The sequence below is a fragment of the Perognathus longimembris genome, chromosome 28, assembly GCF_023159225.1.
Source record: "Perognathus longimembris pacificus isolate PPM17 chromosome 28, ASM2315922v1, whole genome shotgun sequence".
Classification (NCBI taxonomy): domain Eukaryota; kingdom Metazoa; phylum Chordata; class Mammalia; order Rodentia; family Heteromyidae; genus Perognathus; species Perognathus longimembris.
This window is the reverse complement of record NC_063188.1, coordinates 22,862,210-22,875,618: the sequence shown is the minus strand read 5'-3', so window position 1 is coordinate 22,875,618 and position 13,409 is coordinate 22,862,210. Positions and strand designations below refer to the sequence as shown.

Below are 13,409 nucleotides of genomic sequence, written 5' to 3'. Positions count from 1 at the left end.
CCTTGTCCCTCATACCCCCCTCCCCCCTCCCCCTGTCCCCCCCTGAGGTGCTCAGTTCACTTACACCAAACAGTTTTGCAAGTATTGCTTTTGTTGTTGTTTCTCGTATTTTATCCTTTGTCTCTCAATTTTGGTATTCCGTTTGAATTTCCTAATTCTAATACCAGTACACACTGTTTCCCATACACTCAGATAAGATTACAGAGATAGTATAGATACAATCACAAGAAGGTGATACACGAACATCATCAATAGTAGAAACTACAGATACACATGGGATGTTGAAAGTAGTTACAACTCTGATATAACAATCATTTTCCTAAAATGGAGTTCATTTCACTTAGCATCATCTTATGGGATCATAAAGGTATAGCTATTGGGCTCTTGTGATCCTCTGTTGTGACTTGCCTAAACCTGTGCTAATTATTCCCTATAAGGGAGACCATAGAGTCCATGTTTCTTTGGGTCTGGCTCACTTCATTTAGTATAATTTTTTCCAAGTCCTTCCATTTCCTTACAAATGGGGCAATGTCATTTTTTCTGATAGAGGCATAAAATTCCATAGTGTATATGTACCACATTTTCCTGATCCAGTCGTCTACTGAGGGGCATCTGGGTTGGTTCCAGATTCTCACTATGACAAATTGCGCTGCAATGAACATTGTTGTGCTGGTGGCTTTACTTTGATTTTGTTTGTAGTTTTTTGGATAAATACCCAAAAGTGGGGTTGCTGGGTCATAGGGGAGTTCTACATTTAGCCTTCTGAGGAATCTCCATACTGCTTGCCAGAGTGGCTGAACCAGTTTACATTCCCACCAACAATGAAGTAGGGTTCCCTTTTGGCCACATCCCCTCCAACAACTGTTATTGTTAGTTTTCTTGATATATGACATACTTACTGGGGTGAGATGGAATCTCAATGTTGTTTTGATTTGCATTTCCTTTATGGCCAGTGATGTAGAGCACTTTTTTATATTTTTCTTGGCCATTCTCATTTCCTCATCAGAGAAGTCTCTTTGTAGGTCTTTAGCCCACTTGATGAGTGGGCTATTAGTTCTTTGCGGTTTTGTTTTGGAGGAAACTAATTTTTTCAGTTCTGCATATATTTTAGAGATGAGGCCTTTGTCCATTGAATGGCCAGTAAAGATCTTCTCCCAGTCTGTGGGCTTTCTGTTTATCTTGCAAGCTATGTCCTTTGCCGTGCAGAAGCTCTGCAGTTTGATGCAGTCCTATTTGTCCAACCTTTCTTTGATTTGTAGCCTTTCTGGGTCTTTGTTCAGGAAGTTCCGTCCTGTGCCAAGTAGCCCAAGTGTTTCTCCTACTTCTTCCTTTAGTGTTTTCAGGGTGTCTGTTTTGATTTCGAGGTCTTTAATCCATTTGGAATTGATTTTGGTGCAGGGTGATATATAAGGATCTAGTTTTAGTTTGTTGCATGTGTTGAGCCAGTTTTTCCAGCACAATTTGTTAAAGAGGCTATTTTTCTTCCAAACTATTGTCTTAGCCCATTTATCAAAGATTAAGTAGGCGTTGTTCTGTGGGTTCATTCCCGGGTCTTCAATTCTGTTCCATTGGTCTTCAGACCTGTTCCGGTGCCAATACCAAGCTGTTTTTATTACTATAGCTTTATAATACAGCTTGAAGTTGGGTATTGTAATTCCTCCAGCACTGTTCTTTCTGCTTAGGAGTGTTTTTGCTATTCTAAGTCTTTTATTATTCCATATGAATTTCTGGATTGCTTCCTCTATTTCATCAAAAAATGGTGTTGGGATATTAATGGGTATTACATTGAATTTGTAGATAGCTTTTGGCAATATTGCCATTTTGATTATATTAATCCTCCCAATCCAGGAGCATGGGAGGTTTTTCCATTTCCTTAGTTCTGACTTAATTTTGTTTTTTAAGGTTTTAAAGTTCTCCTCAAAGAGGTCTTTCACTTCTTTGATTAAGGTTATTCCTAGGTATTTTACGTTTTTGGAGGCTATTGCAAAGGGGGTTGCTTTCCTGATATCAGCCTCGGTCTTCCGGTAGTTAGCATACAGAAAGGCCATTGATTTTTGAAGGTTTATATTATATCCTGCAACTTTGCCAAAGTTTTGGATCAGCTCAAGTAGCTTGGGGGTATGGGATTCTTTAGGTATAGAATCATGTCATCTGTGAAGAGAGAGAGTTTAACTTCACCTTTACCTACTTGGATCCCCTTTATATTTTCTTCTTGCCTGATTGCTCTGGCTAGGAATTCTAGTACTATGTTGAAGAGCAGGGGAGAGAGTGGACATCCCTGCCTTGTTCCTGATTTTAAAGGGAATGGCTTTAGTTTTTCACCAGTTAGAGTTATGCTTGCTGTTGGTTTGTCATAAACTGTCTTGATTATATTCAGGAATGTTCCCTGGAATCCCAGTTTTTCCAGGGCTTTTAGCATAAATGGGTGCTGGATTTTATCAAACGCTTTTTCCCCATCCAGAGATAAAACCATGTGGTTCTTTATCTTGCTCCGGTTGATGTGGTGGATTACATTAATTGACTTGCATATATTAAACCAACTTTGCATCCCTGTGATGAATCCAGTTTGATCGTGGTGTATGATTTTTTTGATGACCTGTTGAAGTCGATTGGCCAGAATTTTGTTGAGAATTTTTGCATCTATGTTCATCAGGGAGATCGGTTTATAGTCCTCTTTCCCTGATGAGTCCCTGCCTGGTTTTGGGATGAGGGTTATACTGGCTTCATAGAATGAGTCTGGAAGTGAACGTTCTCTTTCAATTTCATTGAAGAGTTTGAGAAATATTGGTGTGAGTTCTGTTTTGAAGGTCTTGTAGAATTCTGCAGTGAATCCATCTGGACCTGGGCTTTTCTTGGATGGGAGATCATTTATTGCCGTTTCTATTTCAATACTGGATATGGGTCTGTTTAAGAGGTTTAAATCTTCATGTTTCAGTTTGGGGATATGAATTTTTTCTAGGAAATCGTCCATTTGTTCCAAGTTCTCGAATTTGTTGGCATAAAGTTTTGCAAAATAGTCCCTTATTATTTTCTGAATTTCGGTTATTTCTGTGGTGATGTTACCTGTTTTATCTCTTATCTTGTTGATTTGAGTGTGCTGCCTTTGTTTTTTTGGTCAGGTTTGCCAGGGGTCTGTCTATCTTGTTGATTTTTTCAAAGAACCAACTCTCTGTTTTGTTGATTCTTTCGATTTTTTTTTTTTGTCTCTAATTGATTTATTTCTGATTTGATTTTAATTATTTGCTTCCGTCTATTGACTTGGGGTTTGGCTTGTTGTTCTCTCTCAAGGAAATTAAGGTGCTTCCTTAAATTATTGAGTTGCTGTTTCTCCAGTTTGTTGATGTATGCACTTAGAGATATAAATTTTCCTCTGAGTACTGCCTTTGCTGTGTCCCAAAGGAGCTGGTACTTTGTGTCCTCAACTTGGTTGAATTCCATAAACATTTGAATTTCCGTTTTAATTTCTTCAATGACCCTCTGATGTTTCAGCACTGTGTTGTTTAGTCCCCATGAATTGTAGCAATTTCTGTGGTGGCTGGTTGAGTTGAGCTCTAATTTTATTCCGTTGTGGTCTGAGAGAATGCAGGGAATGGTTTTGATACTTCTGAATTCGTACAGATTTTCTTTGTGCCCTAAGATGTGATCTATTTTGGAGAATGTTCCATGTGCTGCCGAAAAGAATGTGTATTCTGTCCTTGCTGGGTGGAATATTCTGTAGATGTCGATTAAGTCTAGTTGGTCTATGCAATTGTTTAGTTCTGTGGTTTCTTTGTTCAGTTTTTGGCGTGTTGATCTGTCCAGAGGTGATAGTGGAGTGTTAAAGTCCCCAACTATCAATGTGTTTGGGTCTATGAGTGATTTTAGAGCCAGTAGTGTTTGTTTGATGAAGTTGTGTGCTCCTGCATTTGGTGTGTAGATATTTAGAATGGTTATTTCTTCCTGTAGGAGAGATCCTTTTACTAGTATGTAGTAACCTTCTTTTTCTCTTCTTACCTTTTTTAATTTGAAGTCAATTTTTTCTGATACTAGGATTGCAACTCCAGCCTGCTTATGGGGGCCATTTTCTTGATAGATTTGTCTCCAGCCTTTCACTTTTAGAAGATGTTTACTTTTGCTGGATAGATGTGTCTCTTGGAGGCAGCAGAAAGATGGATCTTGATTTTTGATCCAACTTAAGAGCCTATGTCGTTTGATTGGAGAATTAAGTCCATTAATGTTGAGAGTTAGGATTGAGAGATGATCGTCCTGAGCACTGTCCCTAGCTTCTTTTTGCTCAAGGCTAGCACGCTGCCACTTGAGCCACAGTGACACTTCTGGCCATTTTCTGTATATGTGGTGCTGGGGAATTGAACCCAGGGCCTCATGTATATGAGGAAAGCACTCTTGCCACTAGGCCATATCCCCAGCCCCAGAAAAAAATTTTTATACTTACCTGGCAGGGGAGATACCATGATCATGAAGGTGGTTTTCCCAGCACGAGGCTTAGCCATTGTACTCTGGATGTGCTGACCCCTGAGATTTCCCCAAATGAGGGAAGCGACTGCATAATTTGTGGTAGTGGGGGACTGCGCCCGCTCTCCCCTGGCCAAAAAATAAAGACGGAAGGAAGAAGCCCTAGAACTTTTTAGAGTGGCAAAAATACATCATTACAAGTTGTAACAACAGTAGATATGTGGCATTATATATTTATTATATTTTACAATGGTTATTATATATTACAATGTTAGATATGGGGAATTGTATATTTATCCAAACTATCAGAATGTGCTATACAAATTATTAATCCTAAAGTAAACTGTAAGCTTTGGATTATTATAAAAGTTTATTAATTCTAATGAATATATCACTTTGGTGGAGGATATTGTTAATATAGGATGATTGCTAATGTGTACAGTATTGGTTGGTTTTCTAGAGGTGCCATAATGATGCAGGACTAACTAGATACCTTAAGCAACAGAAATTTACTTCCTTGCAGTTCTAGAGGCTAGAAGTCCAAAATTAACATTTTGTGGAGCTAGCATGTGGATCACATCTATAATCCTAGCTCAGACTAGGGCATGTCCAAAACAGCAGAAGGCTTACCTAAAAGGCCCTGAATTCAGACCTTATTACCACCTACATAAGTAAAGAAACTATTGCCAACCATAGTCACTTTGTAAGGGACTGATTGGTGGTTAGGGATTCCACATATAAACTTGGGAGGCATGAGTCAGTCCATCCAAATTGCTAAGTAAGAAATATGTAGGAATTTATACTAAGCTACAAAGTGTAACACATAGACTGAAGTCCTTGCATAATTATTTTAGCTAAAATATATAAAGCATCAACAAATCTATATATCTTTGTCACACTGAGCCTTCAGTTTGCAAAATGTCCCTGGAATGAATCCAAATACAGTTCTTTAGATTCCATGGAACAATTCATTTAAAAGTTGGAGACTAATAGATAAACATCTTGTAGATAGCTAAAGGCAAAATGATATTTATTCTTTAGTTGATCAACATTTTGATCCATGATTTGGAGGGGGGGGTCCTTGGGGGAAAATCTGTTTTGAAGCACAATCTGAAACTTGCTGATTCTCATAGAATATTGTTCATAGGGGGTACAAGTTGCACCCCCAAAGCATAGGAAATTTTCCAAGGACAAGATGCTATGAAAACTCATTTTATTCTCAGGTAACTTTCCTATGTGTTGTTAACATCTAGTTGGATCTGAATCATATATCTGACTTTATAGCATGACAGAAATTTGAATCAACATATGAATTCAAATAATCACCAGGAGTAATTTACCATGGGTTCTTCCATTTTCTCAGTCAATATTAAACATTGTACTTCTTGTGTTCAGAGTTGTAGGTTGACGATGTGAATAAGTCATAGCTTTATTCCCATGAAGTTTAATGTGGGACCCAAATAAAGAAACATAAAATCAGCAAATTATAGCAATAGGAAAGAAGAATTAATTCAAGTTGTCTGAGGGAAATAAGGAAAGTTTTGCAGAGAGTAATATATATTATTGTCTTAAACTAAATAGACATACATTTTTGTACATTATATAGTTCCAGGTAAATGTTTCTTTAACCATGATGAGGAAACTTGGATCACCACTATCAGACTGTGTAAATTGTTCTAAAAGTCCAAGCTCAACTCAGATTTAGAAGTGTACTAATGCCAAGGAGAAATGAAAAGATGGGAAGTAGTCCACTACAAAAAGATGAAATAGAATGAAAAACATGGTTGCTACTTAAGGAAACTCTAAATGATTTAGTAACATAATATTGAATGATGGGTGCCAAAAATGGTAACCCGGATTTCCCATTTTAAGGAGTACAAATTTTATTCTAGAAGCAAAGAAAAATTTTAGCTGTTAACATTGTTAGATTTGTATTTTGGAAAGGTCCTCAAACTGACCTTTGCCCAATCCAGATTTGTTCTCACACTTTCCCCTATAATAGTTAATTCCATTCTTCCAGCTACATGTGTCAGATTACTGGAGTGAACATTCTTATTTTTTATCCTCTCAAGGTTTCCAGGAAATATACTGATTTTACCTTGTAACTGTGTTTAATTCCTTTCACTACTGCCGTGTTACTACCAGCTATTTATTGGACTATTACAGTAGCCTATTTACTCACACCTCTACTTCAGCCATCCTTATCTCCCATCTAGTCTCAAAATAGAAACCCAAGTAAATACTTTCAAATATCAATTCAGATTATTTTATTTTTATGTTAAATTATATTGCATTTTATGCTAATTGTTGACTATATTTCTTTCTCAGGGAACATGTAAAAATCTTTACAAGGAATAATAAACAACTAATCAATCTTAAGATCCTCTTAGTTTTCTAAGTTAATTGGTAACTGTTTGCTCAACCAACCTATTTTCTCTGCCCCAAGTGTACTGTCCTCCTTGATGCCCCTAGAACATGGTAGACATATTCTCAGCTCATATAATTTGCTGTTGTTTTCCTGTATGGAATATGCTGCCCCAATCTTTTTTGTATTATCATGTCTGTCTATTTAATTAAAAGGTCACTTCAGTGATATAAGCCCTACCTAGCTGGAATTTTATTCATTCTCCATTATTCTTACATTTTATCTTATGATTTCCCCACAGGGCATTTCGACCTTAGGATCTATCTATCATATATCTATCCATCTATTTATCTATCTATCAATCTATATGTATTACAATTTATTTTACAATATTTACAATCTATATGTATTTTACAGTATTTGCAATCTATATGTATTATACATGTATATATAATACTTGTAGAATATCTTACTGTAAAATATATGTACATATTTTACATACACATGTATATATACACTTATACATAATATATGCACATATATGTATGCATAGTATGTATGATAAATGCAATATGTATATAATATGTGGCTATACATAAACATAATACATACACATTATATATGTATATAACTTATTTATCTCATCTGATGTTTGTGATCTACTAGATTGTATATGACATAATTAATTCTTGGAATAGTTCTTGAAATAGAAATAGAATAAAAATATTAATAAACATTATTAGGAATTTAGTAGGCAAAATCAGTGACAAAAATTTTGCAGTGGTTCAATTTATTTGCATAAACTTGAACTTAAAAATCTACTATATATTTCATGTTTTCTGATTTCAATAAAGAGTAGGAAACCTCTGTGACTATTATGTGAAATAAAAGTGGTGTTGGCCAAATTGCATGTCTATTACTTGCTCTTATATCTTTCCAGGATGTCTAGAAAGATATAATGTCACCATTTTCAAATCTTCTAATCACATCCTATGTCACCTTAAGCTCTATCACTTTTATTTCTTTTCTGAACTTTTCACCCTTGTTGGCCACTTTCCTCTTTTAATTATCCACTTTTGTCAAATGTTACATTGGTTTATCATTAGAAGGCAGAAGATATTGTAAGTACCCATATGTGTGTGAACTGAGTAAAAGACATACTGTGACCAATTAGCAAAATACTCTGAAATATAAGGCATAATTAGCCAATGATCATGGGAATATTACATGCATAAATTATTTTCTTATGTGAGTACAGTATATCTTATTCTCATAAACCCAATACTTTGTTAAAATGATATTTAGGGTTATTAATATTTGTTAGAAATAATGCATATATTTTTGAGTTTTCTTCATTATTTTATTTTTTACTACAATATTATAAATTGTATCTTTCCTTTGGTACATTTTGTAGCTTTGATTTGAGCAAAGTAAATATTTACTTTGGCTGGGTTGAGATGCATTTTAAATTACTAGACAAAATGTTTTGATTACATAATTAGGTAAAAAAATCTACAGAAGTAGGTTTGTGAGTTGTTTGCTTAATTTTAAAATATCTTAATGTAACAACTAACCCACATTATCTAATATATTTAGGTCATGTTATCATTAGCTTTAATGGATATATATTTTAAATTCTAGGTAAGATAAAATATTTTGGCTGACTTGTAAGACTTGATTAGATCATTATGCTTAATGTACACTTTAATAATGAAAGTGTAGCAGCAATAATAGAATTATCATTTTCATGGTTATACTTATATTTGATCATTAATATTATCTTCATCCTGTAGTATTATTTTGTCATAATATATTAACTGTAGTATATAAAACATCTATAGTAGGACTGTCAATTGTCTACATTGTAAAAAGAAAAAAGTTGCAGAACACTGTAGGCCAAGGGATCATATGCAAAGTATCTCATTTAAGCAGGTGGAGTAGATGGAAATGAATAGGAAGAAAATGAAGAAGAAATTGAATTTAGGAATGATGTGGGTAGGAAGACTTCTCTCTAATTAGTCCTAAAGGACATTACATTTGTGTTTGGCAAAAGTGCAGAAAGAATATTTTGAGCTGTGATTTACAATTTACCTTAAATATTAATTTCAACTGTAATCTATTTTTGTGCAAGCTTTGAGAAACATGATGCAACAATACTATTTTAGTAATTTACAAAAAAAAACTCCAAACCATAACATCCTTCTTCATTCCTTTACATGTAAATGTAAAAATTAACATGCTTGTTTCTGTAATGATATTTGGTAAGATGAATAAAATAGGAGGACATATTTAACTATATTTTCCTGCCATAATCACATCATAGGGGACTGAAAATAATGCACAATGAATTTGAATATTCCCTTTTAGTACTTTAGGATAACTAAAAAGGATTAAAATATGGATAATCTTGGCAGTAATACAGATGTAAATGGCAGAATAGAAAGCATCGAAGTTGACTCGGATTTATTTATTTTTGTTTATTTCTTTTTTTATTTTCAAGTCTTTTTTAATATGAAACTTAGATCTTGCCTGCTGAACTAGAACATTAAGAATCTTCAAGTAAACACAGTGATGACAATGAATAAACTGAAGTACATGAGACTCTATGAAGAGCACACATAGTATAATTCTTTAATTTGGTGTTTATTATTTTGCCCATATTAGATTACATATCCTAAAACATCAGAGTTATATCCCATTTGTTCATATTCCTGTACACAGTGTTTAGCATAGTCCTTGTATATAGCAGTTGTTCAGGAAATATTTAAAGATTGGATTACCAATTATTAACTTTTCCTATATGGTTTGAAATATAAGTAATAAAACATCCTATGGTTTTATTTTTGTTAGCCTATACTGTACAAAGTAAGGGTTTCATTATGACATTTTCATGTATGTATATAAAGAATGTACTTTGATCACGTATAATGTTGGTTGAGGACACATATGAAACAATGATACCTATTGAAAATAATGTTTATATGTATTTATATGTAAAATACACAAATATAAAACAAATGCAGAGAAAGAATGACCTAAGTCCAGTACTCTGAGGGGAAATCTAAAACTGAAAACGTGTTAGCACCATGGATCACAGTATGAAGAGAAAATACAAAACATCAGTGAAGTTAAACCAGAGTCTGTATGAAATGGAGAAAATATATGATTGATTTAAACCTCTGCATCTGATGTCCAGAACTTCCAAGCAAAACAAATACAAGCAATGAAAGGGAAGATGTAAGAAATGAGATTTTTTAAGAAAATATAATTGGCATTGTTTGACTCTTTATTGTGCCTAAAATTTCAAACTTTGTAGGGATGACACCCATGGTTTAATTCTTGGTGATAGGACAGATGATTGTTTTGTGGATTGAAAAATAATTGGAGTTTTCTTTTATCATGCTTTCTTTGGATAAAGATGATTTTCAGTATTGTGAGAACTCCTTTGTCATTACATTTATCACCGACAGTAAATTTAGTAACTGTTATTTTGTCAAAACAAGAAACTCCATTTTTATTATTTTCTGCATATCAAGTGCATACCATAGTGGATGTCATATATGAAGTATTCAAGAATTATTTGCTGAATTGGATATAAGTTTCAGTGATGTTTTTTGCTCACTTTTTTCAGTTGGGATGACATTAAGATAGCTGAAATACATGCACAGAACAATGACAACAGTTTGTCCTTATTCACTCAACCCTAATATATCAGGTTATAAAGATGGAAAGTACATAGAAACTTCCTGATAAGAAGTTGTTTTTTTTTTTAAATTTCAAGGTTATTCATCTAAAGTAAATGGTGGCTGTGCAGAGTGCTCAGATTTTCTGAATATTGTTGCCTGCTGAGATGATGTCAGATCACTGTGTACTTGAATAGCAATTCCAACACTACAAAGTTGAAGAATTCCATTTCAAAATCCCTGCCTATTTGCTTTCCTTAAGTATGAGGGTGATTGATGTAAAATGAAAAAAAGTGACCAAAGGTAGCAATAAACTCTTCTAAAACTAGTGGAAGGCTTTTATACTAGGCTCTGTGCTTTGTAATTCAGGGGCTGCAGGCTGCCCAGTGTTTAGATGCTCTGAACTAAAAATATGCACTAAAATAAAGGAGAATTTTCTATTTTACTTGCATAGCTTCTAGATTATATCTATAACCTTTAAGTATACAGGAAATTCTATACAAACTGGTTCTGTAACACAGAGAATTTAATTTTTTCCAATAGAAGAAAAGTTTAATGTTTGATCAATTTTTCATACACAATCAACTAATATTTTTAGAAACATTTTGACATTATATTGAGGAGTATATAAATTTTTACTAGAGTGGTAGTTCCTGTAAAATCTGCTGCCAATGGTAATACACAATTTAGTAGGACATTAGTAAAGAGTAGATACTAAGATATTTCAAAATAATTTTAGATGACCATATATAAGCTCTCCTTTAAATTGTAATTGTTTTGTCCCCAAGGTAACTGTAATGTTATAGATGGAGAATTTTGAAATTCACTAGCTGAATAACTGAAATGAGATATAAATATATTTTAAAAGATAAATAAAAAGTCCACAGAATGGGAGAAGATCTTTACTAGCTATGCATCAGACAAGGACCTCATACCTAAAATATAGTCAGAGCTCAAAAACTTAAACCTCCCAAAAGCAAATTCTCAAAGAAACAACAACCCAATTAATAAATGGGCTAAAGACTTGAAGAGAGCCTTCTCAGAAGAAGTAAGAATGGCCAATAGACACATGAAGAGATGTCTGTCATCTCTAGCCATAAGGGAAATGCAAATCAAGACAACACTGAGATCCACCTCACCCAGTTAGCATTGCCATTATCAAGAAAACTAACAATAATAGATGCTAGAGGGGATATGGGCAAAAAGGAACACTACTACACTGTTGGTGAGAATGTAAACTTATTCAACCACTCTGGAAAGCAGTAAAGAGGTTCCTGAATAGACTAAACATAAACTTCCTATGAACCAGCAGTCCAACTTCTGGGCATCTCTCTAATTGACCACAAACTAGGCTATTCTAAGGCCACCAGCATGAACATGTTCACTGCAGTATTGTTTACCACAGCTAAGATATGAAACTTAATATTTTCAAAAAATAATGCTACTAAAGTAACATTGGTCATCTGTTTAAAACATACTTACTGTCACCACTTATGTTCTCACAGTCAACTCTATGACAAAGAAGAGTGATTATTATGCTCACTATTCAAATAAGTAAATAAGTGAAGGGGGGATTGAATGACTTTTTCTAATTCACAAAACTAATTATTCACACTAGTTGAATTGGAGCCTAAATGTTCTCAAGTAATTATATACCTATAACCTCATTTAACCTTATTTTCTGCTTAAACATGAGTATGAAGTAAAAGTAAAAATAGAATTGCTTCTGGAATTTTTGAGCCTTCTAACTTGGAATATGGATATACTTTCAAGCTCATTCTGATATTTTTTCTAAATCTGTTGCATGTTCATGGAACTCAATCTGTTCTGGCTACATTAATAATGTTCATCTTCCTGTCAAGTCCTAGCAAGTACTGATGAAGGTTTATCTGCTTCTGAAAATCTAATTTTATCCTCACACCAACCATAGAAGAGACATTCTAGCTTAATGCCATTTTACAGCTGGAGAAACAGAGGCACAGGAAAACATTGAGGAATGCCTAAATGAACAAAACGAATAACTTCAAATTTTCAAATTCAAATACAGTCCATCCAGCTGGAGAACTGATAAGCTTAGTCAATACATTGTCATGTATAAATATATCTTACAATGCTATGGTAATAAAAACATATTTCTGTTAGTAAAAGTATTGTCAAGTCTATCAATAAAAAAAAACAGGCCAGAAACAGACACATGGTTGACAGAATATTTCTAAGTTGAACATGCAATAAAGGTGGCCTTTCAAATCAGCAGAATGATACTGGCACAGATGGCTTACCCATCTGGGAAGCATTATATTTCTTTCTTGGGACATAGCATTAAAAAAAACCAAATTCCAAATATTTTAGAGCCCATAAAATGAATTACCATATATACAATAATGTATTAATTAAAGTACATCAAATTAATTGAAATACTTAAAGCACATTATTATGTGATCTCCTTCAATAAAGCATTTTAAGATTTTAAAAAATTAAGAGTGATAAAATACAATATTTATTAGCTTAACTATATAATATGTAAGATCAATTTTATAAAAAGATACTCTGAGCATAGTTTTAATAAAGAAAACAGAGTGAAGTAAATTTTAAGCATGTATAGTGAATAAGAATGCAAACCTAGAAAAACTAGAAAATGTTATAAAACAGTGAGACATACAAATAACACAAAACAAATGTTAGTTAAAAATTAAAGAATGCTTATTTTCATTACTAACTAGTAAAATTGACTTTCAAATCAAGAGATACCATTTTTAATTCATCAAATTGGCAACATAAATCGCATAGTTGAAAATGCTATATGTTGACAAGAATGTCATGTTAGCAAAACTGACCAGATTAAGCTATCTAGCATAACTTAACTAAGTCTGGGTTGCATAATATACTAAGTATCTTCATTTCTTTTCTTA

General features: G+C 33.6%; 1 non-coding gene across 1 annotated transcript; it reads left to right on the top strand.

The window, feature by feature from the left end:
• The first annotated feature begins 4,424 nt into the window (after positions 1 to 4,424).
• Positions 4,425 to 4,584, top strand: LOC125344444. Its single transcript, XR_007209555.1, has one exon. It is a non-coding gene; the product is annotated as a U1 spliceosomal RNA (small nuclear RNA).
• Positions 4,585 to 13,409: the final 8,825 nt, after the last annotated feature.